Here is a 25358-nt window from a genome sequence, read left to right as displayed (position 1 = left end):
GTGAATCTATACCAGGCATGTCTTTCTTGGTCTGGGTGACTTCATTCAAGATGATATTTTTCTAATCCTATCCATTTGCCTGAAAATGCATGATGTCCTTGTTTTAATAACACAGTCGTATTCCATTGTGTAAATGTACTACATTTTCTTTATCCATTCTTTGGTTGAGGAACATCTTGGTTGTTTTCAGTTTCTGGCTATTATAAATACAGCTGCTATGAACATAGTAGAATACCTTGTGGTATGGTAGAGTGTCTTTTGGATATATTCCCAGGAGTGGTATAGTTGGGTCTTTAGGGAGAACTATTCCAAATTTTCTTAAAATACAAGATTGATTTATAAAGTGATTATACAACTTTGCACACCCTCAAGCAATGGAGAAGTTTTCCCCTTGCTCTACATCCTGGCCAGCATGTGCCATCTCTTGAGATTTTTATCTTAGCCATTCTGATGGGTATAAGATGAAATCTCAGAGTCATTTTGACTTGCATTTTCATGATGACTAAGGACATTGAACATTTCTTTAAGCACTTCTAGGCCATTCAAGATTCCTCTGTTGAGAATTCTCTGTTTAAACCTGTACCCCATTTTTAATTGGGTCATTTGTGTTGTTAGTATTTAATTTCTTGGGTTCTTTATGTATTTTGGATATTAGTCCTTTATCATATATAGGGTTGATGAAGAACTTTTCCCATTCCGTAGACTGCCATTTTGTCCAGTTGACAGTATCCTTTGCCTTACAGACACTGTTCAGTTTCATGAAGTCCCATTAATTAATTGTTGATCTTAGTGCCTGAGTTGTTGGTGTTCTGTTTAGGAAGTTGTCTTCTGTACCAATACATTCAAGGCTATTTCCCAATTTCTCTTCTATTACATTTAGTGTATCCAATTTATGTTGAGGTCTTTGATCTACTTGGACTTGAATTTTGTGCAAGGTGATAAATATCTATTTTCATTCCTCTATATTCAGACATCCAGTTAGACCAGCACCATTTGTTGAAGATGCTTTCCTTTTTCCATTATATAATTTTGGCTCCTTTGTCAAAAACCAAGTGTCCATAGATGTGTGGGTTTATTTCTGGGTCTTCAATTCTATTCCACTGATCAATCTGTCTATTATTATGTCAATACCATGTGGGTTTTGTTACTGTTTATTGCTCTATAATACAGCTTAAAATCAGGGATGGCGACACCTTCAAAAGTTCTTTTATTATGCAGTATTATATTCGTTATCCTAGTTTTTTATTATTTTTATATGAAGTTGAGAATTGCTCTTTCAAGGCCTGTAAAGAATTGTGTTGAAATTTTGATGAGAATTGCATTGAATCTGTAGATTGCTTTTGGCAAGATGGCTATTTTTACTATGATAATCCTACTGATTCATGAGCATAGGAGATCTTTCCATCTTCTGATATCTTCTTCAGTTTCTTTCTTTAGAGACTTGAAGATCTTGTCATGAAAGTCTTACACTTGCTTGATTGAAGTTACACCTCAGAGGCGTAACACCACGATATTTTATATTATTTGTGAATATTGTGAAGGGTGTTGTTTCTCTAATTTCTTTCTCACCCTGTTTATTGTTTGTATAAAGGAAAGATACCTCATGTGGCAAGGTGGGACTTCCAGTGGAAGAAGGGGGACACCAGCATTCTCACAGAACCTTAGAAACAAGGTCTGTCCTACAGGATGTTCAGGGACACTGATGGAGCAAACACTGAGGAAGGGGTCAACCATTGACTGGCTCAATTTGAGACAAATTAATTTAATTAGTTTGCATTGCCATAGATAGATTCAGTAGAAAAAGACAAAGATGTGAGGAATGAAAGATGAAAATAAGGGATACAAAACTCAGAGATTAGACTGAAATGTAACATAATAAAAATGATAGACCAATAAAAGAATGATAGTCAAAACTCTGTTTACTCAATTTCTCACCCCATGGGAAAGTGCCAACCCCTGGCCCAATTAATGATACTCTGATATGCTTAAAGACAGGAGCCTCGCACAAGTGTGATCTAAGAGGATTCATCCAGCAGCTCAAGGAAACAGATGCAGAGACCCACAGCCAAACATTAGGCAGAGCTCAGGGAGTCTAGTGGAAGAGTCAGGGGAAGGATTGAGGGAGCTGGAGGGGTCAAGGATACCACAAAAGACCTTCAGAGTCAATTAATATGGTCCATGGGGGCTCACAGAGACTGGACCACCAACTGAAGAGCATGATTGGACTAGACCTAGGCCCCTACACATATGCAGCAGATATGCAGCTTGGTCTTCATATGGGTTCCCCAATAATTGGATCAGGGGCTGTTTCTGATTCTTCCTAGCTGGGCTGTCCTGTCTGGACTTTGTGGGAGAGGATGCTCTTAGTCCTGATGATACTTGATCTGCCAGGGAGGGTTGGTGGGGGGAGTGCTCCAAGAAGGGGAGCTGAGGATCAAAGAAGAGGGAGTGGGAGGGTGAGTCTGGGAGGAGAGGAGGAAGGAGCTATGATTAGGATATAAAGTGAATAAATAAGTAAATTAATGAAAAAGAACATCTTAGAAGCAGTAGTTAAGATATGTCCCAAAATTCCAGAGGCAGAGACAGGCAAACCTCTGTGAGTACAAGGCCAGCCTGGTCTACATAGCAAGTTCTAAGCAAGCTAGGGCAACCTAGTGAGACCCTGATTTATAACAACAATAATAATAGTAAAAACCTATTTCAAAATCTCTTAGAAAAAGCATCTTACTCATGAAAAGTTATTTGCTTAAATACTTAGAATAGCCCAAACATACCATTCTTTGTGACTGCCTTGGCCTGGCTGACCAGCATTCCTTAAGAACGTTCAGTGTAGAGATCATTGATGATCCAAAATAAGGAATGAAATAAGGCCTCTTAAGCTAGGGATCAGCTTTCAGTGGTACCTTCCCCAGTGATGCATTCAAACTGCACTGAAGATGTAATAAATTCCATTAACACCCATGAAAACTAGAACAAAGAATATAGTAACAAAGTGCGAGAATCTGACCTTTTTGGCATGAGGCCTCATACAACAGGAGGAAACCCCTTGTGCATTGTTGCCTAGGAGGAAAGAAAAGTCTAAACTGTCTATCAGGATTATAGAAGAACTTCTGCATCTTCTCCACCACATGATCCTCCATTGAGGAGTGCATGGATGCCATTGGCCAGAAAGCCAGCAGCTTGTCATTCACTGAGAACATGATATTTTTTTTAAGACATCCAGATGGTGATTTCTCATCTCACAGATCCCCATTCCTATCTACAGAGAGGGCGACTCTTCAGAAAACACCTGGGCAAGACTTGGGCTGTAGGCTACCAGCATAGTAGTCCCCATAAATAAAGCACTATGGGCCAGGGAGGAGACAGAAATAGAATCAGTAAAAACCAGGGCTAGAGTTTTCCATGCAGTCCATCTGTTTCATATGCTAGCAAGCCGGCAGTGGACGTAGGAGTGGATCCCATTTCTGTCTGAGAGAGCAGAAGTAGACAGGAAATGTGTGAGTTGCTGGGCTCACCAACCTACCCGCCATCTGTGTCTCCAGCCAAGAGACTCAGCCACTATGCCAGTGGTCAGAGCAGAGGGGCTAAGCATCCTCCCACCTGTTTCCATCTGAGAATGGAGCAACCCCAAAAGGAAAAGAATTATAGAAAAAGGACTTTTCAGAAGACTTGGGAGGAAAAGGATAACAGAAAGAAACTTGTAAAAATCTTTGCTTAACGAAGTAAAAGAAAATAACTTAATCAGTTTGTATTGCCATAGACAGAGAAATTCAGAAAAAAAAATCAAAGATGTGAGAAAGGAAAGAGGAAATAAGGGATATAAAAACTCAGAGATTGGACTGAAATACAAAGTGATGAAATGGTAGACAATTAAAAAAATGATAGGTCAAAGCTTAGTTTCCTCTATAGACATTGTAGAAAGTTCAGGAAAGGGATGATCTGCAAAATGGTGCTTAATAGGGCTGAAAAGGATACTTCCAAATTAGCAAGATGAATAGACAGACAGACGAGTAAAAGAGTGCCAAAGTCTAGGCCAGAAAGCCTCTGAAGTTCATGAGTTAGAGGCTTTGACATCAGCCTGTGGTGCCTTTGATAGTTCAAGCCTAGAGAAAGGGAGTCATGCCACTGGAAGAACTTATAAAGAATTCCTTTTTTTCTCTTTGCTTCACAGATACAACAACACAAACTGATCTCCTTTGACTGACGTGTACATCATGGTCTACTGTGCTATCACAGGCACAGAGCCACATTCCATAAGACCATGGATCAAAAACTCTGAGCTAAAACAGTTTTCCCTTTTAAGTTCAAGATCTCAGTTATTCTGTCATGGTAGCAGACAGCAAAATGCATGCATGCATGCATGCATACATACATACATACATACATACATACATACATGGTAAATGATGATAGATAGATAGATAGATAGATAGATAGATAGATAGATAGATAGATAGATAGGTAGGTAGATAGATAGATGGACTAGCAGGCAGACAACAAAATAAGGGCTGTAGAAAACAAATTCACAGAAAAGGAAACTCAAGAAACAACATAGAAAGTACATAGGAAGATTCTCCTAAGCTGCAGAGAATGAGGAGCGAGGCTGGTATTCCAAATGCCTCTGTTGGCTGCAGTCTGACAGTGTGTAAAGAATGTGCGCACACTGTGATTCCTGCCCATCAGAAGCAAGGCAGAGGAAGATGCATAAGGAGCGGAGGAAAGCCAAGGAAAGAATAAAGGAGCTGAGAAGGAAGGTGATGGTGGATCTGAAAGAATACAAACCAATAAAACTTTAATAAAAACAAGACCAAAAAGCCAAACAATGTATTGCCTTTTAAGCTTTTCTACCATTTTCATATTTGACAATCAGTCTTTAATACATACTATATATAATTTTACAAAGTATCATGCACAAACATCAGAAGAGAAATTATTTGTAAGCATCCATAACCTTATCTTCAGAGGTTTAAACCTATAGTTAATACCAATATATTCTTTTGGAACATTTTCTATGCACAAATGTATTTTCAACTCATTAGGTGTTTTTTACAGTATTTCATCAGTCTTAAAGATTGCTTAGCATTACATTAACTGGATTACCATAATAACTCCTAGTTTGTCCCCATTGTGGAAAATGTGTACTAGACCCAAATTTTGAAATTACAAATAAATAATTTTACATAATTTCATTAACATTTCTAATGACACTTTAATTAGGCATTCATCAGTATAGAACAATTATATTTAAACAATGGTAATCCTTTTTAATCCTATTACCCCGTTGCTTTCATGAACAATTACACGAATCAGGATTTCCTTGTATTACATAAAATCTCCATAGACCATCATCAACCTTTTATTTTCAAGTGCATGTCATATAAAAGTGAAATGTTATTATGTTGGATTTGCCTTTTATTAGTAATAAGTTTTTTAAATTTACATTGATAAGACATCTGTACTCTGCACTGTCTTTTCATGAGACATGGACCATTCCAGGCAAAACCATCATCCATTCACCTCACCCTCCTACCCCTATATTTCTAGCATCCTATATCCTTTGTCTTTTCAATGTGCCATAGTAATTACCATCTTCTGGCAATTTATACATGCTAGGAGAGGGAGAGTTAGATTTATTTCTGTATGTGGCCCCTTGTTGTTGGAACATACTCAGCCACTCGCAAGAGTACGTAACCAGTACTAATTGTACAGGGTGGGTTAAAAATAACAACAACCAAAAAAAAGGACATAAAGTTGGGTGGAGATGGAATGCTGAATGGGGCTGGAAAGCCAATGTATTAAACACAAATTGAAAACAGAGGGAAACTCTAACAATGTATGGGATTCTCAGAGAATTAATAAAATTTTATATTTTTAAAATGTTTTAAATTCAAAGTACATTTTCCCTTAGTCCAGTGATTTACTGCTTCTATGTTTAACTTATTAATCTGGAAATTGTACACAGCATGAACTTTAAGAGCAAAATGTAAAGCTTAATAATTTTTTGCAATTCCCGCAGCTTCACCCATTCTTGTATTTATGGGTAAGTGCACTTTTGTTTTACACTCGTTTTAGGTAGTAGCACTTCTGATAGTTGGGTGCCTTCTGGTATCTGGTAGACTATTCATGCATATGCTATGTGCAGGGACTGATTCCAGGACCCCTGTAGATACCCAGACCTGTGATACACGAGTGAAATGGTCCACCAGTTGCATGTGATCTGACCTCACTCTGTTGGATTCTTTGAATCACTTCTAGATAATTTATAATAACTGCCAAACTGTGAAAGGAGTCTTGTGTGTTCAGAACACATGCAGATTTTTCAGAAGTTTTTGAACCACATTTGTTTGATTCTGTGAGTATTGTGTCCCTGGCTACTGAGGGCTGACCAAATAATATGATTTTAAGAATTACAACTTCAATACAATTTAAAAACTGAACTGCTGGCTTCCTCTAATTGTCTCCCCCCCCCCTTTTTTTTTTACGTTTTCTTTGCTACTTTATCTGCCAATGAACTCCAAAAGTACTTTGCCAAGTTCAAAATTAGGTGTCATAGCATCACTGCATTGAATCACTACGTTGGTCCAGCCTGCTGCTGATGCCATTCAGGAGCACGCTTTAGGTTATGGGTCTTCTCTAGGCTGATTATTAAAATTTGATTTAATTCATACATGTTTTTATGCAGCTTTTTCCTAAGTTGTTACCCAATCTTTATCATATTTTCCAAGTTGTTCTTCTACTGTTTACTCATGATTTGTAATCATTGGCAACATACATTTTTAGAGTTACATTTTTTATAGTTTAACAGATTTGTATAGGAAATATTCTTATATTTCCAAGAGTTGGTTAATATTATTTATAAAATACATTTTCTACTTTCATTCTGTTTTTATTTTGTATCTCATACACTGGTTTAAATTTTTATAAAATAATGTAAATAATTATGGAACCAAATGCATTCTTATTTTATTTCTTACCTTAGTCTATAGGATAACGATTGCAAGTTGTTTTTGTTGTAGGGCTATACTAACACAGAGTTTAATAAATGTCCTCCAGTGGCATTCCTGATGCACAAGTGCATAGGAAATAATAAAAGAATACTGGCTAAGAGAACAGGAGAAGAGAAACTGAATTCAGACATTGGAAAGAAGAGATGCCAAAGATGGCTTTTGAGAGGTGATGCTATGTGATTTGACTCCCAAAGGGGATGATAATTTGGCAATCTGCTTAACAATACAGCTGCCCATTTCAGGCAAAGGAGAATGAGCAAAATGAAATGGAAAACACAATTAAGAAAGAAAGAGTTGACATGAAGGCTGTAGGAATTGCTTAAAGTTTGAAAGAGGCATAATGAGAGGAGTACATTAAAAATGCAATCCTGGTTATACCATAAGGAGGAGACACAGGAAGCAGATGCAGTCCAAGGGGTAGCAAGGCAGCTCTATTAAATAATTAGAGAGAGAATATAAGCCAACCAAGCCCTGTAGCTCCTCTATGTCAGATTGATGCCTGTCTTTATTGAAAAACCTATGTCTCTGAATTCTCTACAACAATACCTTCAAGCACTCTTAGCACAAGCCTACATTCCGGGCTTTATCTACAGTCCACATAGTAAGGAAGAAGCCAGAGAGATGGCTCAAGAGGTAAACTCACTTGAATGCAACACCTGGAACCTCCATGTTGAAAGGAGAGAACAAGTTACTGCAAGTTGTCCACGGACTATCAGGTAGACTCAGGGTATGTGCATGCATGCTCACACACACACACACACACACACGTGAGCACGTGTGCACGCGCGCGCACACACACACACACACAATCAATCAATAAATCAGTCAGTAAAGTGAAACAGAGGGAAAGAAATGGGAAAATGGGTTACAGGGCTCTTTTTCTGCCTACGATCTTCTGTGTCTTACAACAGGAAACATGTAAGAATGCAGGTTACAATTAAGCCAGAGAAATTAAACGGCCTTCTCACTTCACGATATGTGTTTGGTTTTGCTGCCCTGGGGTGTGACTGTTGTGCCCACTCCTCTTCATTATCATAGTCTCACTTCACTTGCTTGTCTCGATTTACCGGGTGTTGGATTCTTATCCTTTCATGTTCTTTTTTATCATTAGAGTGTATTTCTTTATCATGACATTTTGTCTTTCATCTAACATATGTGAGTTCAGGGATGGGATAAGGAAAATTTTTCATACACATTATTTTATGAAAACCAATAAAAATTAATGTTGATGAACTAAAAATAACCTACCTTAGCATCACAAAAAGGAAGAGACTTACCCAGGAGCATGTGTCCACAGACAGGCAGATCCAGCATTGAGACGGTGTCTTATTAACCTCATAGCTACACTACTTTACTCCCTGTGCACACCAGGTAGGACTTCAAGAATAAAGACTGAATTCATTGGTCTTTATACCTGAACGATCACTGTTGATGAGCCTGATAGAATTAAGTAAAACAAAGAAACAGAAACAACAACAACAAAAACTACTGATGGGGCTAAAATAATTTGATCTATCAGGGGGAAAAAGTGATTTCATCTGTATAAAAGACCTGTTCATCAGGCTCTTTCAAGTTGAAGAAGACCAACAGCTACATTCCTCTACTCAGCAAGATTTCTTGTGAGACTTTGTGTAGGAACTAAAGAGTGCAGACAATGGACCCAATAGCTTCACATCAAAACTCAAGACAGTGGATAGTCTTTTAAGAAGTCTCTTTAATCGCTTTCATCTCTGGCAAGGAAACCCTGATCACCCTTCAAGGCCTACAAAGGAAGCCAACAGCTACAACTGCCCCACCCCCTCTGCCATCAAGCTCTGGTTGCTATAGATTCAGCTCACCCACTGCCTCTGTTAAGCTACTTGAACACTGGTATTACGGTTGAGCCTTCCTCCTGCAAAAAGACTCAAGCACTTTCATTTGGCGGAGGTGTTTATAGGTCATGTGGGAAATCCATGATCAGGTTAGATGGTAGGGCATGGCCTGGGCACTAACTCAGATATCTGGTCTGGATGCCTGGCTGCAGAGTTAACACTGCACTTCACTCTGCACATAAGAATAATATGCTGTGGAACTTAAGGAACCATAAAAAAAGATACATCGTAAGAGCCAGAGGAAGTAGATGCCAACAGTGAAATAGTGTTTTCTGAACATGACAGTCATCAGGCATGCTCAGTGTACACATGTGACTGTATGCACACAACCTTTATGAGACCAAGCTAATCAAAATCCCAGCATGGATGGAGAGGGACTCGTGTATGTATTCATGTATAGCTAATGATCCCAAAGTATTATCCTGTCGTACTTTTTAGACCTCCAATAGCCTGGTCCTCACCATTACATATGGAAGAGGATTGGTTAGCTGATCATCAAAGGGAGGGCTAGCTGGTCTGCACAGTAAGAGGTGAAGGGACAGCTATAGCAGGGCTGTCCATGTTTCCTCGTCTCTCTGCTGGTGCCACGTCAGTCCACAAAGGCAGTATGTCTATCTGCATTCCCTGCATCTTTCTGTTGGAAGCTTTCCCTGACAGCTGAGGTCAATTCCGTTCTTAGGCTCAACCAATCAAATTAATGCCAGCCCACACAGCTGGTGCTTACCCCTGAAAGCATGGTTGGGAGGCACATGCACAAGCTGCCCCATTCCATGGTTTCCTGGCCCAGATGCCCAAATGGCAACTTGTTTTCCTGTCTCATCTCCCTCTTTCTTGCTAATGCTTTCTGGGGTCAATTCGCATAATCCATTTGCACTAGAATCCTACAGTGAAGGCTGGCTTCCAGAAAGCTCCAAATGAGGACACTAAATATTACTACATGGTTGTGTTTTTCTTGGTGATAGTGGTTTTTCACTCTTGAGGTTTGATTATATAAGCACGTTTCTGTATTTATGTAATGACTTCTAGTCCTTGTTGCCTAAGTATGGAGATTAGAGGGTGGTTCCTAGAACAGAAACCAAGAAAGTTCTGGATGATCCTAGCTGCAGAATCACACTATTTACATGTTAGCCACTCGTGTTTATGGATGCATGTACCTGTTCCTTCTTGAAGGCTCTGCATTAAACATTCTTGAATCAGAGGAGGGTGTAGGGCTACAGTTTAAGAGCGTTCTGAATCACCAAATAACCAAGGTCTGCCAAATACATGTGGGGTAATTTCCTATAAAGGAAACTGAATCTGCACCCATTGTGCACAGCAGGCATGCTGAGGATGGAGGCAAGAAGGCCGGAGAGCTTAAGTGACCACAAGACTTGAAAGAGGGACAAACGGTTGTCACTCAACATCCAGTAATGTTTCTTAGCTGTGCCTCACACAAGGATCTCACATTTTGCCAAAAGTCCTGCAGTGATTCATGGGATGTGAAGAAAATTATCATGTTCATTAAAACAAGTATTACTAAGTGCAGTGCTCAGCCCTTAAGCACATGGAGGTATGTTAAGGTCTCTCGTGGCATTTGCTAGCCGACTTTCTTGCTAATTTCTGAAACAGGCTCTCAAGCATGGCATCTCTAATGGAAAAATGTAAGCACAAACAATGCTTCCATGATCTATCAGCACCCGGTACTAGAAACATCCTTTCGAATCTGAATGTTGAATTATACCTGAAAACCTCTCAATGCTACCACACGGAGACGTGGGTTGTAATGATGTGTGAAAACATTTTGTAAACCATAAAGAATCATGTAAGTTGATTAACCCAGAATTCATCCATCACACATCATCATGATGGTTAAATCCATAAAATTTTACATTGATGTGCTAGAATCATTTTAATGTGGACTGTGAGCAGGGACTTTTTCATCACTCAATCCCAGCCCTAAAAGTACAAGCACAGGACCAAATAATTCACAACTGTTTGCCTTGTGTATATATGAGTAGAGAACTACATGATCTAATGTCAGAGATCATTTTCTCTAAAATATCCAGTGTCCATCTACACTGAGTCAGCTGCCCCTGTTATCCATGACCTGTATTGCTTAGACCTCTTGCCAGAGGTGGTCATCCCTTACTTACGAGGTGCCCCCTTCCCTCCCTCCCACCAGACCTCGGTCATTGAAAAGCAGAGACTAGTGCTCTGTTTCATTTGCCATTGTCTCTCCAATATCGGGACAGTACCTGGCATTGAGCAAGTCCTTGAGAAACCCCAAGTAAGCTAATGAATGAGTAAGCATTCAGGACTCTGAATCTCTTCTGATCTATTTTTCAGAAGTACATTAAACAGGTAGGTAACTTCAGCAAACTCTTAACCTACAACCATTTCAATGGTTCAGGGCAGTCCCCAAGCAAACTTGAGCTCTCTGACAACTGATTCAGCAAGAAATGGCATCTATTATACCATAACCTTGGCTTTTTTCTTCCATGTTGCCCTTTCTAAAACCAAGCCTCCAAATAAAACAAAAGTACCCTAAAGATATGCTTCAGCTGAAGATCGAAAATACTTCAGTCCCAGGATTATAAGGCTCTCTGTGTCTTCACTTCCAACATTCCCCTTAGAAATCAGGAAAAGAACACAGGGCCCCCAATGGACGAGCTAGAGAAAGTACCCAAGGAGCTAAACGGGTCTGCAACCCTATAGGTGGAACAACAACATGAACTAACCAGTACCCCCGGAGCTCGTGTCTCTAGCTGCATATGTATCAGAAGATGACCTAGTTGGCCATCATTGGAAAGAGAGGCCCATTGGTCTTGCAAACTTTATATGCCCCAGTACAGGGGAACGCCAGGGCCAAGAAGTGGGATGGGTGGGTAGGGGAGTGGGGGGAGGAGGGTTTGGGGGACTTTTGGGATAGCATTTGAAATGTAAATGAAGAAAATACCTAATTAAAAAAAAAAGTAAAGTAAAATGTGGTAGTAACTATAAGAAAACAAGAAATCAGGAAGAGAGAAGGAAAGAGCTGGTCACATGATTCTTAGAAATGCCGATCAAAGGGAATAGTTGACAGGTGGTGTCTATCAGGCTGGAAGAACCAGAGCCTGGACATTAGCGTGCTGGGACCTGTTTCTCCACCCTGATCCTTGGGATCTCTCTTCCTCATCAAGAAACCATGTCCTTAACCCCATTTCAGTGCTTGGCTGCCGTCTCCCCACTGCAGGAGTCTTGCTCTCCAACACCTTCACTGGATCTGATCTAGTTCTTTTTCTGTTGGTTCTAAAGAGTACTGACGAAAATTAACCAGGAGAGGAAAGAATTATTTCATTAAATAGCATAGAGTCCACCATGAAGGGAAGCCAGGGCAGGAACTAACTGCCAAAATTGAATCAGAGGCCATGGAGGAACACCACCTCCTGGCTTGCTCTCTATGGCTTGCACAGCTTGCTTTTCATATACAACCCAGGACCTGTCTGGGCTGGTACCACCTATCAGTCATTTATCAAGAAAATGCCTCCACAGATATGCCCACAGTCCAATATATTTGAGGAATCTTCTCAGCTGAAGTCCCCTCTTTCCAAGCTACTCTGTCTTGTGCCAAGTTGACACAAAGTTAATCTGTGGCTATCTCTTTGGTCCTTCATCCTACCGCAGTGCCAGAGATGCTGTCCCTTTCCTACAAGGGTCTCGCTCTCCAGTACTATTAGGATGCTGTGATCCACAGAGACCTGAACCCCAAGCACAGCTACGACCCCAGCTTCCAATGTACAGGCAACCAGAAGTATTATTTCATTATGTATTGTAATACCTGAAACTGGATTCCTCATAAAATATGGTTATTCTATTCTTAATTGGGAATGTGAGTTAAAAGTCCAAAAGTAAGGGGACCAATCTGCCTAGACCCTGGTAAGGACTCTCGTCCCTTACAACTGCATAAAACATAGAGAAACAGCAAGAGAAACAGCCATGAGCAGAAGAAATGACATGGCAAGACAAATAAAGATGGAGAGAAGGGACCAGTCTTATTTTTTTATATAATATGCTACCCTCACAAGAGTGAGACAGTATTAATTCGTCCTGAAGGCAGCACCCTCAGGGGTCTAATCGCCCTCCTGGAGGTTCTGCTTTGTAAAGGCTGCCTGCACCACTTCAGAACCTCCTCACTGAGGATATTTCTAGCATGTGAGCGTTTGGGAGACACACTATGTCAAATTCAGAGCACTAGATTCACTTGCTCTGTACAGTTCTTTGGGGGACCAATAAACTGTCCAAGCCTGCCTTCCTCAGCCACGGGCCACTAAAGAAGTAGGAAGTTCCAGTAAGCTGACTCAGACACAGTTTTACAACTGGACTAAGAAGGATGAAGCGGGACGGGGGAGGTATTGTGGGACATCTCCATACCTTTCCTTAGGTGAAAGCTACCACAGTGCCATGGAGATGGGCCAGATAACAAAGAGGAGAGTCAAGCAAGCAGAGTTCAGTCCACATAAAGCATGCAAGCAGGTGGCCCAATGCTACCATATTGGAATGTACAGACCTTCCCCCAATGGCTAAGTCTACAAACTCACTAATAAGTCAGCTCTTCATGGCTCAAGATAAGGAAAGCACTAAAAGATGGGTATCACTGCATCTTCTTCTGAGGAAGCATGGGGATAGGAGAGGGCTCCTGGCTCACATGTTTCCTTCTGCTAAGATCAGCTGAGATTGTTGCTACCACTCTGAACTTCTGTCTTTTTCTCAGGTGGTCTTTAAGAGGTGAATAAAACAGAAAAGGCAGGGACAAACTAACCCTTAGCAATATCTGTTGTGCCAGGAACCCAGAGAGATGTGTTTCTTTGTTTTGTATAGCAATCCTATTTCTAAATGGAAAGCTGAAAATCCAAAAGGACAAGACAACCGTGAATGCTGGAACCATAGTTCCTGCCCAGGCCTCTAGGACAATCCTTTGGTAGACAATGGAAGGGGCCAAAATTCATGCACATTCCCAGTTCAGTAGCACCTGCAGTGCCTCATACTAGCTCTGAATCCTGACTTACAGCCCCATGCATTTGATACTATATCGTCATATGCCTCTTAAAAGGCAGGCCCAGGTAGAGCTGGCATAATAGTGGGGTGGGAAGATTAATTAAGGAATGGTTTGTACGGTATGAAAAGACTCACAACAGGGTTCCTTTAAATAGTCAGCCCTCCTAATGCTTTCATTATGTAGGTTGATTTTCCAAAAATAGTAAGTTTACAAAAAAACAAAAAAACAAAAAAAACAACAACAACAAAAAACTTTTCAGGACTATAGTTGTTGCGTAAAGTAAAGCATCTATCACAAGTTTCCGGTCCAGAGACAGGCTCCAAGGAAGATCAGCTGGATACAATCCCATCAGCTCTGCTCTCAAGGGCAATAGCAGCCCACAGCCGGGGGACTAGAGACCCCAGCCAAAAGGGCTTTGGGAAGAAAGTGCTACCGGGAGGAAGAATCCTAGCATCTGCTTTCTTGAGTGTAAGAGCTTCTCTCTGCCCCTTCTTCTTCCCCAAAGCACAAGGGTCTCCCTGTTCCCAAGAGCAGTCTGCTCTCCCACTGTATTTGACATCTGTTCTTCATCGCACCCTAGGAAATGGGTTGCCAGCAGTCCCTTGCTCTGCAAAGCATTCAGTGAGCTCCCTCTTACCCGGCATTTTCTCCCCATTCTCCCTTTACATCTATGCTCCCCAGACTTTGGGTGTGATTGATCCACGTTTCTGAACCTTGGGGCCACAGCGCCATGATAGCTCATGAATTAGGATTCTGACTTTAATTACTTATAATTTTGGAACACTTAATAAATTAATAGTCCACAGTTATAATCCTACATATACATACATGTTTGGATCAGAAAGCTTGTGCTCGCTCAGTGCAAGGACTCTCTCTGATTCACCTCTGGACCTCCATTGTGCGGGGGTGGGGGGGCCAACTGTTATGATTTCATAACAAAGGAGAAGAATGTAAAATTCAAAATACTATTTGTTCATTGTCAAGGCCTGAACTAGTGTGCTAGTCACATCAGAAATAGAGTTTTAACACACAGCAAGATGATCTAAATGGTCTATTTCTAATTTGGTTCCTTTGCCTCCCAAAATACCACTGTAAAACTATTTCATTAGTAAAATCAGTAAAAGAAGTCTATTACATCTCCTTAGATAATGTTACCACTGTTGAGCATGTCAGGCCAAAGCCCCCATTACCTTGGATGGGATTCCAGCAGATAAGCCTTTATAATTCTAATCCGCATTTCCTTTTATCCTCAATTACTAGAAGAAAGGAAAAGACAGAGGTGAAAAGTTAAAGGGGAATAATATTGCCGTGCTTACAGTCTCTCTCCCCCCTCCCCAATGTTTTTCTCTTTAATGCGTGCAATTGGTAATTAAATATATTTCTGCTGGTCTTGTGGCCATATGCCTACAATATGTAAAACTACATTTGTGCTTTTCCCCCTCCATTCCTTTTGTTCCCATTGCTGACTGCTGTCAGAGAGAGAGAGAGAGAGAGAGAGAGAGAGAGAGAGAGAGAGAGAGAGAGAGAGAACAGTCCAGATTCCCGTGTGCTGGTATCCATGGGCTCCGACGTGCCAAGCTGCCAGTCTGGGCCGTCACACCTTGCTGCCTTTAAAGATTGCCCTGCAGAGATAGAGGGAAATGGCAATTTTTACATGATGCAGTCTGGCGACCCAAGAGATTTGAAGTCAGAACTGGTGCCAAGATTTACCCAGGAGAGCAAGCAGAGGCAAAAAAAAAAAAAAAAAAAAACCTGGACCAAAAGGGGGGAAAAAAAAAAGAAAGAAAGAAAGAAAGAAAGAAAGAAAAGAAAAGAAAGGAGATGCAGGGAGGGGTGGGGGATGGGAAGTCATGGTGAAATCTCTGGGGGTTCTCTCCAAAGGCCTGAGCTGAAGGCTCCTGAGTGGGCAAAGGCTAAGATTCTAGGACTGCGTGGGTCCTAAAGAAAGTCAAAGGGAAGAGGTCGGCTTTTTTGCATGCCCTAAATTGTAGTAGATTGCAGAATGTAAATGAGACAATTATTACACCAACGCTCATCAAGCTGGGCTGGAAAGACTTCAATAGCCTGATGAATATGCATGCAAATTTGTTAATTAAGTTAATTATTCTGCTGAAAATTCATTTGTCTTCCAAGGACATTTTCCCCATGACTTTAACATGCGAGCGCCATTAGTCACGCTCCGTGCGATTCCACCTTACTTTTGTCCACTTCCTTCCCCCGCCTTGTTTTATAAAAATATTTTAAAGTTGTCAAAAAACACTCAATTGGTTCTTTTAATTGACCCCTGCCATGTTGGAAGATGCCTGGAGCCAGCTCGGTAGGCACTCTCAGAAACACGTTTCAATTAAATATTTCCTTGATATATAAAATGTCTGCAAAATGTCACATTGGTGGGGAGGAGAAGGGCTCTATCTGGGATCATTAAAGCTCGAATGTGAATGTTCTCTGTAGTGACTGTAAGAGGTAATCTGTCCCTGCTGTGGGCGATTTCCCAGCTCTGAGTGCTATTTGATGCTGGGATCTACCTTGCTGTGGAGGCGGTGATTCCAGGCTTGCCGCTCCTCCTGCCTCAAGGCAGAAGGAAAGCCAGTGAACATGTGTGTTCAAACAAGAACTGGTACTATGGTGGTTTTCTGTCACCCATGAGGGCCCAAACCTGTTACCATGGCAACATGGGGGGGGGAATGGTGGGTTTAAAATCACATCTAAATGGCAAATTGAGATATTTGAAACAAACAGTCGGGTTTAATTTTGTTAGCAAAAAAAAAAAAAAATTGTAGGGTGATATTTTTTTAATGACCATCCCTTTGCTGGAGAAAGTGGGTTTACTTAATGGAGGCCTTCGCTGTGGGCCTCACAATCATAATCAATAGTAGACTGGGAGATTCTGACCAAATGCCTGATCTTAAGGCTCCTAGATACACATGAAATATCCTGTTCAAACCTCCCCAGACCAATATCTAGTCACCACTACTGGGCCAGTTCAGATGCAACAGAACACAGGCCTGATACAGATTAATGTTCTTAGTGGAGTCTTGAGAAAGAGTATTTGAAATCAATACCATTCCAGAAAAGCAGAAGGGCTGGGATTGCCTGTATGTGTTAGACAATCGCTGTCAGAAGGGCTAGCCTCAGCTGCAGCCAAGGTCACCTGTGTGTGTTAGACAATCACTGTCAGAGGGGCTAGCCTCAGCTGGGGCCAAAGTGACCTGTGTGTGTTAGACAATCACTGTCAGAGGGGCTAGCCTCAGCTGGGGCCAAGGTGACCTGTGTGTGTTAGACAATCACTGTCAGAGGGGCTAGCCTCAGCTGGGGCCAAGGTGACCTCATGTGCTGCTTCAAAGCTGTGCTCGCACCCTTTGTTCTCCTTAGAACAGCAGATTCACATCCTCCCAAACTTCTTTCAGAAAGAAGCTCACCCATGTGACTTCCGGCTACCAAGCTTCATCTCATCTCACAGCTAAGGCAGATCACACTCTTGGAGCCAGCTAAAGGAAAGAGGACATCATAATGAAAGGAACAAAATTTAATTGAAAGAGTAGAAGAAAAATTAATTGGCATGCCACATCTTTGGAGCCAAAGTATCTGTTTTATACACTATGAGTGGCACTCCATGTCACATAGATTGTAAACCAATTAAGATGATATTTTAAACCCTGAGATTTCTATAATTCCATCTGTTTTAGGTTTAATTAACAAAGTTACAAAAGCCAAATATATTTGAATGTTTTGAAAGCAGGCTGAATGGCAAAAGAAAAAATGAAAAGTTCCCATAAATATTTAACTATATAATCATGTACATTTCATGAGAATGTACTTTCCATGTGCTCTAAGACGTTACATGCGATTTTTTTCTATATTTTACCAACAAGAAACCACATCCAAGAGAAATTATGATCAAATGCCGTTAGGCTGTAAATTAATTCAGCTGTTTTTTTTTTTTTTGTTTTTTTTTTTATGGTTTTTTGGTTTGGGTTGGTTTTTTTTTTTTTTTTTTTTTTTTTTTTACCAAATTTCCAGAGATTCCTTCTGACAAAACTCATACCTATCCCCTAAGTTTGATCACCAGCCCAGCAGTTTGGCAGCTGCATAGAGTTAAGTGCTATGACACTTGCTTCTTAAAATATTGTCTCTGCCTTGGAGAGGGTTAGTGGCTCACAGGTAGAAGGACTCGCTCATCATCAGACAAACATTTTCAGTCTCCCAATAACACAATTTTGAAAAGTAAAACCACATAATGATATGGCATCTTTAAAATTGAACACAAAACCGAAACATATAAATTGAAGAATTTAAGTCTCTTCACACTGTTATTGAAGGAAAACATTATGCTGAATTTTTCAAGCCCAGCCCAACATGAACTCTTGCCATGTTCTTTGGTTTGGTTGTTGCGCTGAGCAGCTGTGCACTATTCTGGGCCTCATATGGCCCCAGTCACCAGTGAATGACAGAATGACAGTGACAGTGTGACACATGATATCTACTCTGCTCAAACCCCTGCCATCCCATGATGGTGACTCAGTGGGTGTCCAGCTCTGTCCTCCTTACTGTATTGCTGACAAGGAGTAATTAATATTGTGTAAGCTTGTCTTCTTCATTACCAGAAATAAGATGAGGACACTATATCCTACCCTGTTCTATTTAAACAGGTGGCTTTTGCTTCTGTTTGCATCAAACACTAACAATTAAGAAAACTGAATAATAATAATAACAATAATAAAAAAACCCAAGATGCACCAAACCCATGTACAGCATCCACGTCACTCTGGAAAACTGACACTTAGCAAGAGTCTACCTGAAGGCACACTTTATGACTGTATCTCTTTCAGTATTGCCTCAACCACCCAAGAGGGAAAAGTCAGCCATCCCCCATTTGAAAAATAAAACCAAAGACAAAATGTTGCTCAAGTAATAAAAAGGATAGAAATATCAATAAGCAGGCAGAGGACCAAGATCTGGGCTTTCATGCCAGTCCAAAGCTCACAGTTCTAAGGTACCTGGACGTCCTTACCACCTTTAAAAACACTTAACTCTGCAGTGCTGGAGAGATGGCTTGGTGGTTAAAAGCACTGACTGCTCTTTTAGAGGACCTGGGTGCAATTCTTAGCACCCACATTGGTGGCTCATAACCATTTCCAGAGGATTCAACACTCTCTCTGGCCACCCCACAGGCACCAGGCACATATGTAGTGTTCAGCCACAGGTGTAGGCAATATACCCATGCATATGATGATAGTAGTGATGACTATGATGACAATGATAATTTTTTTTTCTAAAAAAAAACTGACCTTACAAGACCATAAAAGAGCCAACTCTTCTGGCTTTTTTCTTAGGCAGACCCCCTTGTTGATAACCACGAAGGCTCGAGTCCTTCGCATAAGGTGGTAGAGCACTAACTTGCATATGCTGACACGCCCATGCTCCTGTAACCAAGTTAGCATTGCTCAACCTGCTTGATGCCATGCAAATGCTATGTAAACCGTGTCTATAGTTCACTATGCCGATTGTTTGGTTCATGATGATAGGGAAACAACGCTGTGCAGGTTCAACATAGATGAACTTCCCTTTCAAATGTTTTCAACCTGTGGTTGTTGGAATCCAGGGATGTAGACGCCAGATATGGAAAGGAGCTGTGTCTATCTTACTTACAAAATACCACCTGGGCTTCACACCTGGAGGTCATTTTATTGTATTATATTAATCTTGACTCTCTGGAGGGTTTATTATCTTTGAAAATAACTATCTACTTTTGTGCATTTTGAGTTTAAACAAAATATAATGAATTATCCTAAGAAGAAGGTTAACTGGATTTTGTTTGTAAATAGTCCCGGGAGGCACCTGTTCCTGCTTGATTCACCTGCATTTGTCTTTCCCTCCACCCCTGCTTCCTCCTCACTTGCCAAGAGGCTGTCACCAGAGGGCAGGGCTATGCTGAGCCCAGCAGAAAGCTGCACATCAAAAGAGCTCTTTCTCCTCTAAAGTGAGAAGAAGGGGTCCATGTTACAGTGTTTGCTCTTAGGACAAATGAGACTTTTCTGGATAAAGCCTTACTAGGGGAAGGGAAGCTGGAGAGGAGGAAGAAGGGAGGGAGGGAGGGAGGGAGGGAGGGAGGGAGGGAGGGAGGGAGGGAGGGAGGGAGGGAGAAAAGATATGAGAACATCAGAAAGTTGGTTTCAGCTCAAATAGTCTGGGACTTCTCTATAACAGACACCCCCCCACCCCCATTAGAATTTGGACAAATATGCTAATCAAGACAGGATTCATGCAAAATAGCGAAGATATATTATGCACCTATTTATTTTCTTAATTCTGTACTGCTTTTTATTCTGATTTCCCAAGGTGATCAGCATCTCGAGAGATCCACCTGTGGTGACCTGAAAAGGTGGTGGTTTTCTGCTTGCCCGTTTCTACCAGAGTCAATTTTAATATTGATCTGTTTTCTTAACATTAAAATACTCCAGTGAATCAGTCATCCCTGTAACAATGTACCAATTTATAATTGCATTCCAGAGTTGAGTTTATATGCTAACAGACTGGCTAGCAGACAAAACTGAGTCTTTTTATAGTCCCTGCCTGTGCAGTGACACTTCGACTATGACATTTGGAAAGGATCACTGTGGACCGGCCGCTAGCCAGATAGTTCTATTGTGCCAGGAAACGTTCATGAACCCCTAGAAAGAGCACCAAGGAGTTGATTCTGATGCATTCACATTAGGATCTCTTTATTCAAGCTCCAGCTTGGGTCATACCACTGTCTCTGACCCAGGAGAACAGGAGGGGTCCCCAAGCCCAGTTTCAGGCAAGCATTTATAGAGGCAAGAAGGGGTTATCTAGCCTGGTACACATCTGGTTGGGGGGCCATTATGGCCTTTAACATAATTGCCTGGTGCTGGGATCCAAACCATAAACTTAACTTTTGTTTTCCTCCTGATTGGTTGTCGTTGGGAAGTGAAGTGTCAGGGGCAGGCTTGTAATCGGGAGGTACAGATTGGTTGGGTAACAACTTGGAAACTGGTGCTAGACCCAGGTCTTGTTGAGGGGTAACCTGGACATTGGTGCTAGGTTCTGGCCTGTTCATTCACTTAAGTTCAACCTTAGGTCAGGGTCTCTAAGATGCAGTCTGAACCCAAAAGATTTGGATTTGGTTTCTCAGTTCAACCCAAAAAAAAAAAAAAAAAAAAAAAAAAAAAAATCCATTTTTTACCCCAACTCCTTAATTTGCCTGTCTAGAAGAATAAGTTAAACTCTCTTTTTAAAAAAAGTGTTTATATTTCAGAAATTCTAAAGGGAGTATAGAACAATTTCATGACTTGGAAGTTAGTTTTTTATTTTATCAAAGACACTGGAACACTACTTTATAGTAACGATGTCTCAGCATGGGACTGAATTACACAATAGAAATGGGATCAGAGCTCAGAGCTGAGAGTCAGGGCTCCAGGTGGCTCACGTTCAAGGCTTCATTTTGCTGCTTACTGATTAGTGTTTGGTGATCGACCCCTCAATTTTTCCATAGCCCAAGTAAGCATCATAGTACTTTCCTCAAAAACTTGATTATTAAATTAGTTAGCCATCAAATGATGTTTAAAGCTACTGTGGCTCGGGCACAGGAGCCAGACCCAGGATGCATTGCATTTACCAGTAGAAGAGCCAACTATATATGGAGCTCACTTATGCTATTATGTGGTAGAACCCACACAGTTGATAGCTCCTGTAATTACTGTTGGTGTGTGAAAACTCGTGGCTGAAACTTTTCACATTTCTTGGTATGTATGTATGTAGGCATGCATGCATACATGTATGAATGTGACCTACAACACAGTATTCAGGAGGCAAAAGCGAGATAAGCACATGAGATTCAGGTTAGCCTGAATGAAGGGCAGAGTCTGTAGCTCTGCCCAGCAAGTACAAGGCCTGGCGTTTAACCCCTAGACTGAAAAAAAATGCAATCACTGACTCCAAACCAAATCCATTTGTCTATTTACAGTCTGTATAGTTCACATGAGAGGTCTTAGACCACCTTAAGTTTTTATTGTATACATTCTACATTCAAGGCATCATATTAAATGGTTAAGGGTTGACATGGACAAATGTCATGTAGAATACATGAACCTGCACACATTCTCATGAGGTTATGACATATTCTCCGGAAACCAAGAATGCAAGACCTAAAGTGAGATATGCTACAGATTTGCTATGGGTATTCGGAGCTGAATTGTGTCCTCCTGTTATACGGAACTATCCTCCAAGCTGAACTGCTCCATCTTCAGCAGTTCAGCTGGGGCTGCTCACCAAAGGCCATCATAGTTGGGCTTGTTGACTATTGACCTGCTTTCTTGGAAGGGATCTGAAAGGGTCAGGGGACCCTCATATGAATATCTATTCACCCTCCTCAACCAGTTCTATGCAATACTTCCCTAATTGCATGTGGCCTCAGGGTCTTTGGGTAGGGCTAGAAGATAGATGGGAAAGAATGAGAGGGATGCCATCATCCATGCTGGATGCAGGACTTCCAGCGTGACTGCTTCAAGGGCACCCATGCTTCAGCCCATAGTTGCTCAGTCTGCACTGCATAAGCAAGCCAGATAAACTCATTGATTCTCTAGATTGGACATTGATGACATCACATCTTAGTTCCTTGTTGGGCCCTTAGGAGGAAGGTAGACTTGTTTACATCTCTTCCAAGTAAAGACTTTTAGCAACACCTCCCAAAATTTACTTGTCAAAGTTTCCAGTGTCTCAGAATGTGACATCAGGTTTTTACAAAAAAAAAAGTAATTAAGTTAGCATGAAGTTTATTGTGCAAGCCCATCTAAACACAGAATCAGATAGAAGGAAATTGGGTGAAGATAGATATCCTACAAGCCAAGGAGAGGTACTGAAAAGAAATTGACACTGTTAACAAATTGACCTTGGATTGCTACATTTACTTAATTATTCACTGGAGGTGTGGTGTGTGTGTGTGTGTGTGTGTGTGTGTGTGTGTGTGTGTGTGTGTGTATGTGTGTGTGTCACTGAACATGTACATAAGTCAAAGGACAACTTGTGGAAATAGGTTTCTTCCTACTGAGTGGGATCTAGGAATAAGACTCATGTTATCAGGCCCGATAGAAAGCACCTTTGCCCTCTGAGCCTTCAACATGAAAGATGAAGGTGAGCACTTGGAACACTGAGTTGTTTTCGTGGTACGAAGAGCAAGTGAAACATCTGAATGCAGAAAGCATGGTGTTTAAAGTTTAAACTAGAGGATGGGGAGAAAGGATAAAACATACATAATAAGGAGAAATAATAGTTTTGCATGTTAGCTCAGAAGCAATGAGAAACCACTGAACTATTCTGATGGAACTACAACACCTGAACTATGTGTGGTAAAATTAGTCTTATTTTAATAAGTTATTTAATAATTTAATAAAGTCACATGACAAGGATTTGGAGAGAAAAACAACTATTTAGAAAAATATGACTGGTGATCTGTGGAAATGAGTACAAGATACAAAGATTCTGAATGGCAGGCATTGGAGAAGTAGGGTCCCTGGGATGAGAGGGGTAACTTTGCTATGAGAGGTAAGGAAGAGAAAGAGAGCTGAGAGAGGCTCTGGCTTTCTGCTGTGGGAGGAGGACAAGCCTGCATAACCACAAATGCTCAAGTTCTTTATTAAAGGTGGTAAAGTGTGTACACATAGCTACACACACAGAAAGCCCCAATTCAGGCTCCCTTATAATTCCCAATACAACGTGAATAGTACGAAAATCATGTCTACACTTCTGTACATTTTGTTTGGTTAATGATGACCATACAAATTCAATGTAGATGAAAATTTTTCCAAATGTTTTCAATTGTTGGGTACTAACAAGAGCATAATTGTAGATCTGTTACAAAATCTCTACCTAGAGGTAGGCACTAGCTTGGCATCATCTGCCAATGATACTTGTTTATATTTGCTTGGGTATTCTCAGAAAGGTCTTAGAAAGGTCAAGATAATGATTTAGATCTTGGTCAAGCTATGAGAGTGATTAAACCACCAAGGGAAATAATAGAGAAGCAGATGAGGGGTCTGGATAAGAAGACCTATAGGACACTTAGGAAACAAGGTCACTGAGAAAGGCACGCTATGTTTCTTGGAGGTGGAGAAGGACAGTTTGTGCTTGTGAATGAACCTTTGCTAGGCCACTGGTATGCCTCTAGAGTCTTGAAGGAGCGTCTCCAGGTGCACTCATTTAAATCTCCGACGTGTTCAGCAAAGTACAGGGCTCCCGGGGTTATAGAAGAAAATGCATCCAGCTCTTTTACTTGCATTCTCGGACAAGAAGTAGAAATCTCAGCTTCTCCTTAACCATCAGAGATAAAAGTATCCAGACTCAATAGCTTAGCTTCTACCAGTTATTACCACCGGTCCTACTCACTTCTCTCATGGCTGGCATTAAACCCTGACCAAAATCAACTTGGAGAGATAAGGATTTGTTTCATCACCAGATAACAGTTCATCACCGAGGGAAACGGGAACAGGAGTTCAAGACAGGAGCCTGGTGGCAGGAGCTGAAGCAGAGAGCACAGAAGAACCTTTGTTATTTGTCACCTTTCTTATACCCCCCCCCTAGGCACCACCCACATCAATCAGCAGTCAAGAAAATGCTCTACAGACAAAGTTTCCATCTCAGATTGAACACTTTCATAAAATTTAAAGAAAAACGTGTGAATTGCAGTCTCCTGGTGTTGATACCGGAAGTCACCCCGTCAGGCCCCCTTCTCCTAAGAAGAGACTAGATTTAGATTTGGGAGCTCAGTGGAGGTTACATTACTAAGTGTTCTCTGATTCTTCACCATTTAATCTCATCAGCTTGTCCAATGTCTCTCTTACTCCTCTGCACTCCTTGGCTTCTTCTCTCTACACAAGGCCTCCCTGGGGTACATGGCTTTATGTATCCTCTTTGTAAATCTAGGCATTGACTGACTATATGGTGCCCATCTGACATGGCTCAGGAAGGGAAAGTCTGTCCCCAGCCACCACCATGGGTGTGTTTCCTCAGAAGGCAAATGCTCAGAGTGGAGAAGGCCCCTGAATATAATTTTCTTGGTTTGGGACCTTACACTTGTATGTTACAGCTTGAAAGAAATAATGATATTTTATCCAAGTGGATCTATGCACAGTTGTAAACATTCTATGGCACTGAGAATTCTGGGCATGCTTAACTACTGTAAAATAAAAGCATTTGTACTGAATACCAATTAGTTTTAAATTAACTTAGAGATGCAAGAGAGTTCAACTTTTATTTTGAAGATCATAGTGACAACATTTATTTTATATTTACAAGATGTACATATAGTAAATGGGGATGGGATGCAACAAATGGACCTGTCAATCACTTCAGTTACTGGCTCCCATGTAACTGTAGCTATGACTTACTCATTTAGGGAAAAAAAAAATCCCTAGTTATAATATTTTATTGTTAGCTATAATCATTATGTAT

General features: G+C 40.9%; 1 long non-coding RNA gene across 3 annotated transcripts in view; it reads right to left on the bottom strand.

The window, feature by feature from the left end:
• Gm34441 overlaps positions 1–25358 on the bottom strand; it is a 114743-nt gene that overhangs the window by 56042 nt on the left and 33343 nt on the right. For all 3 annotated transcript variants that reach the window (XR_377705.2, XR_869122.1, XR_001785262.1), the window contains exons 2-3: positions 17312–17380; positions 15083–15514 (exon numbers count right to left, since the gene is read on the bottom strand). This is a non-coding gene — a long non-coding RNA (predicted gene, 34441). The remainder of the gene's footprint in view (positions 1–15082; positions 15515–17311; positions 17381–25358) is intronic.

The sequence above is a fragment of the Mus musculus genome, chromosome 6 (genome assembly GCF_000001635.26).
Source record: "Mus musculus strain C57BL/6J chromosome 6, GRCm38.p6 C57BL/6J".
Taxonomy (NCBI): Eukaryota; Metazoa; Chordata; class Mammalia; order Rodentia; family Muridae; genus Mus; species Mus musculus.
This window is presented reverse-complemented; position numbering and strand designations above follow the sequence as displayed.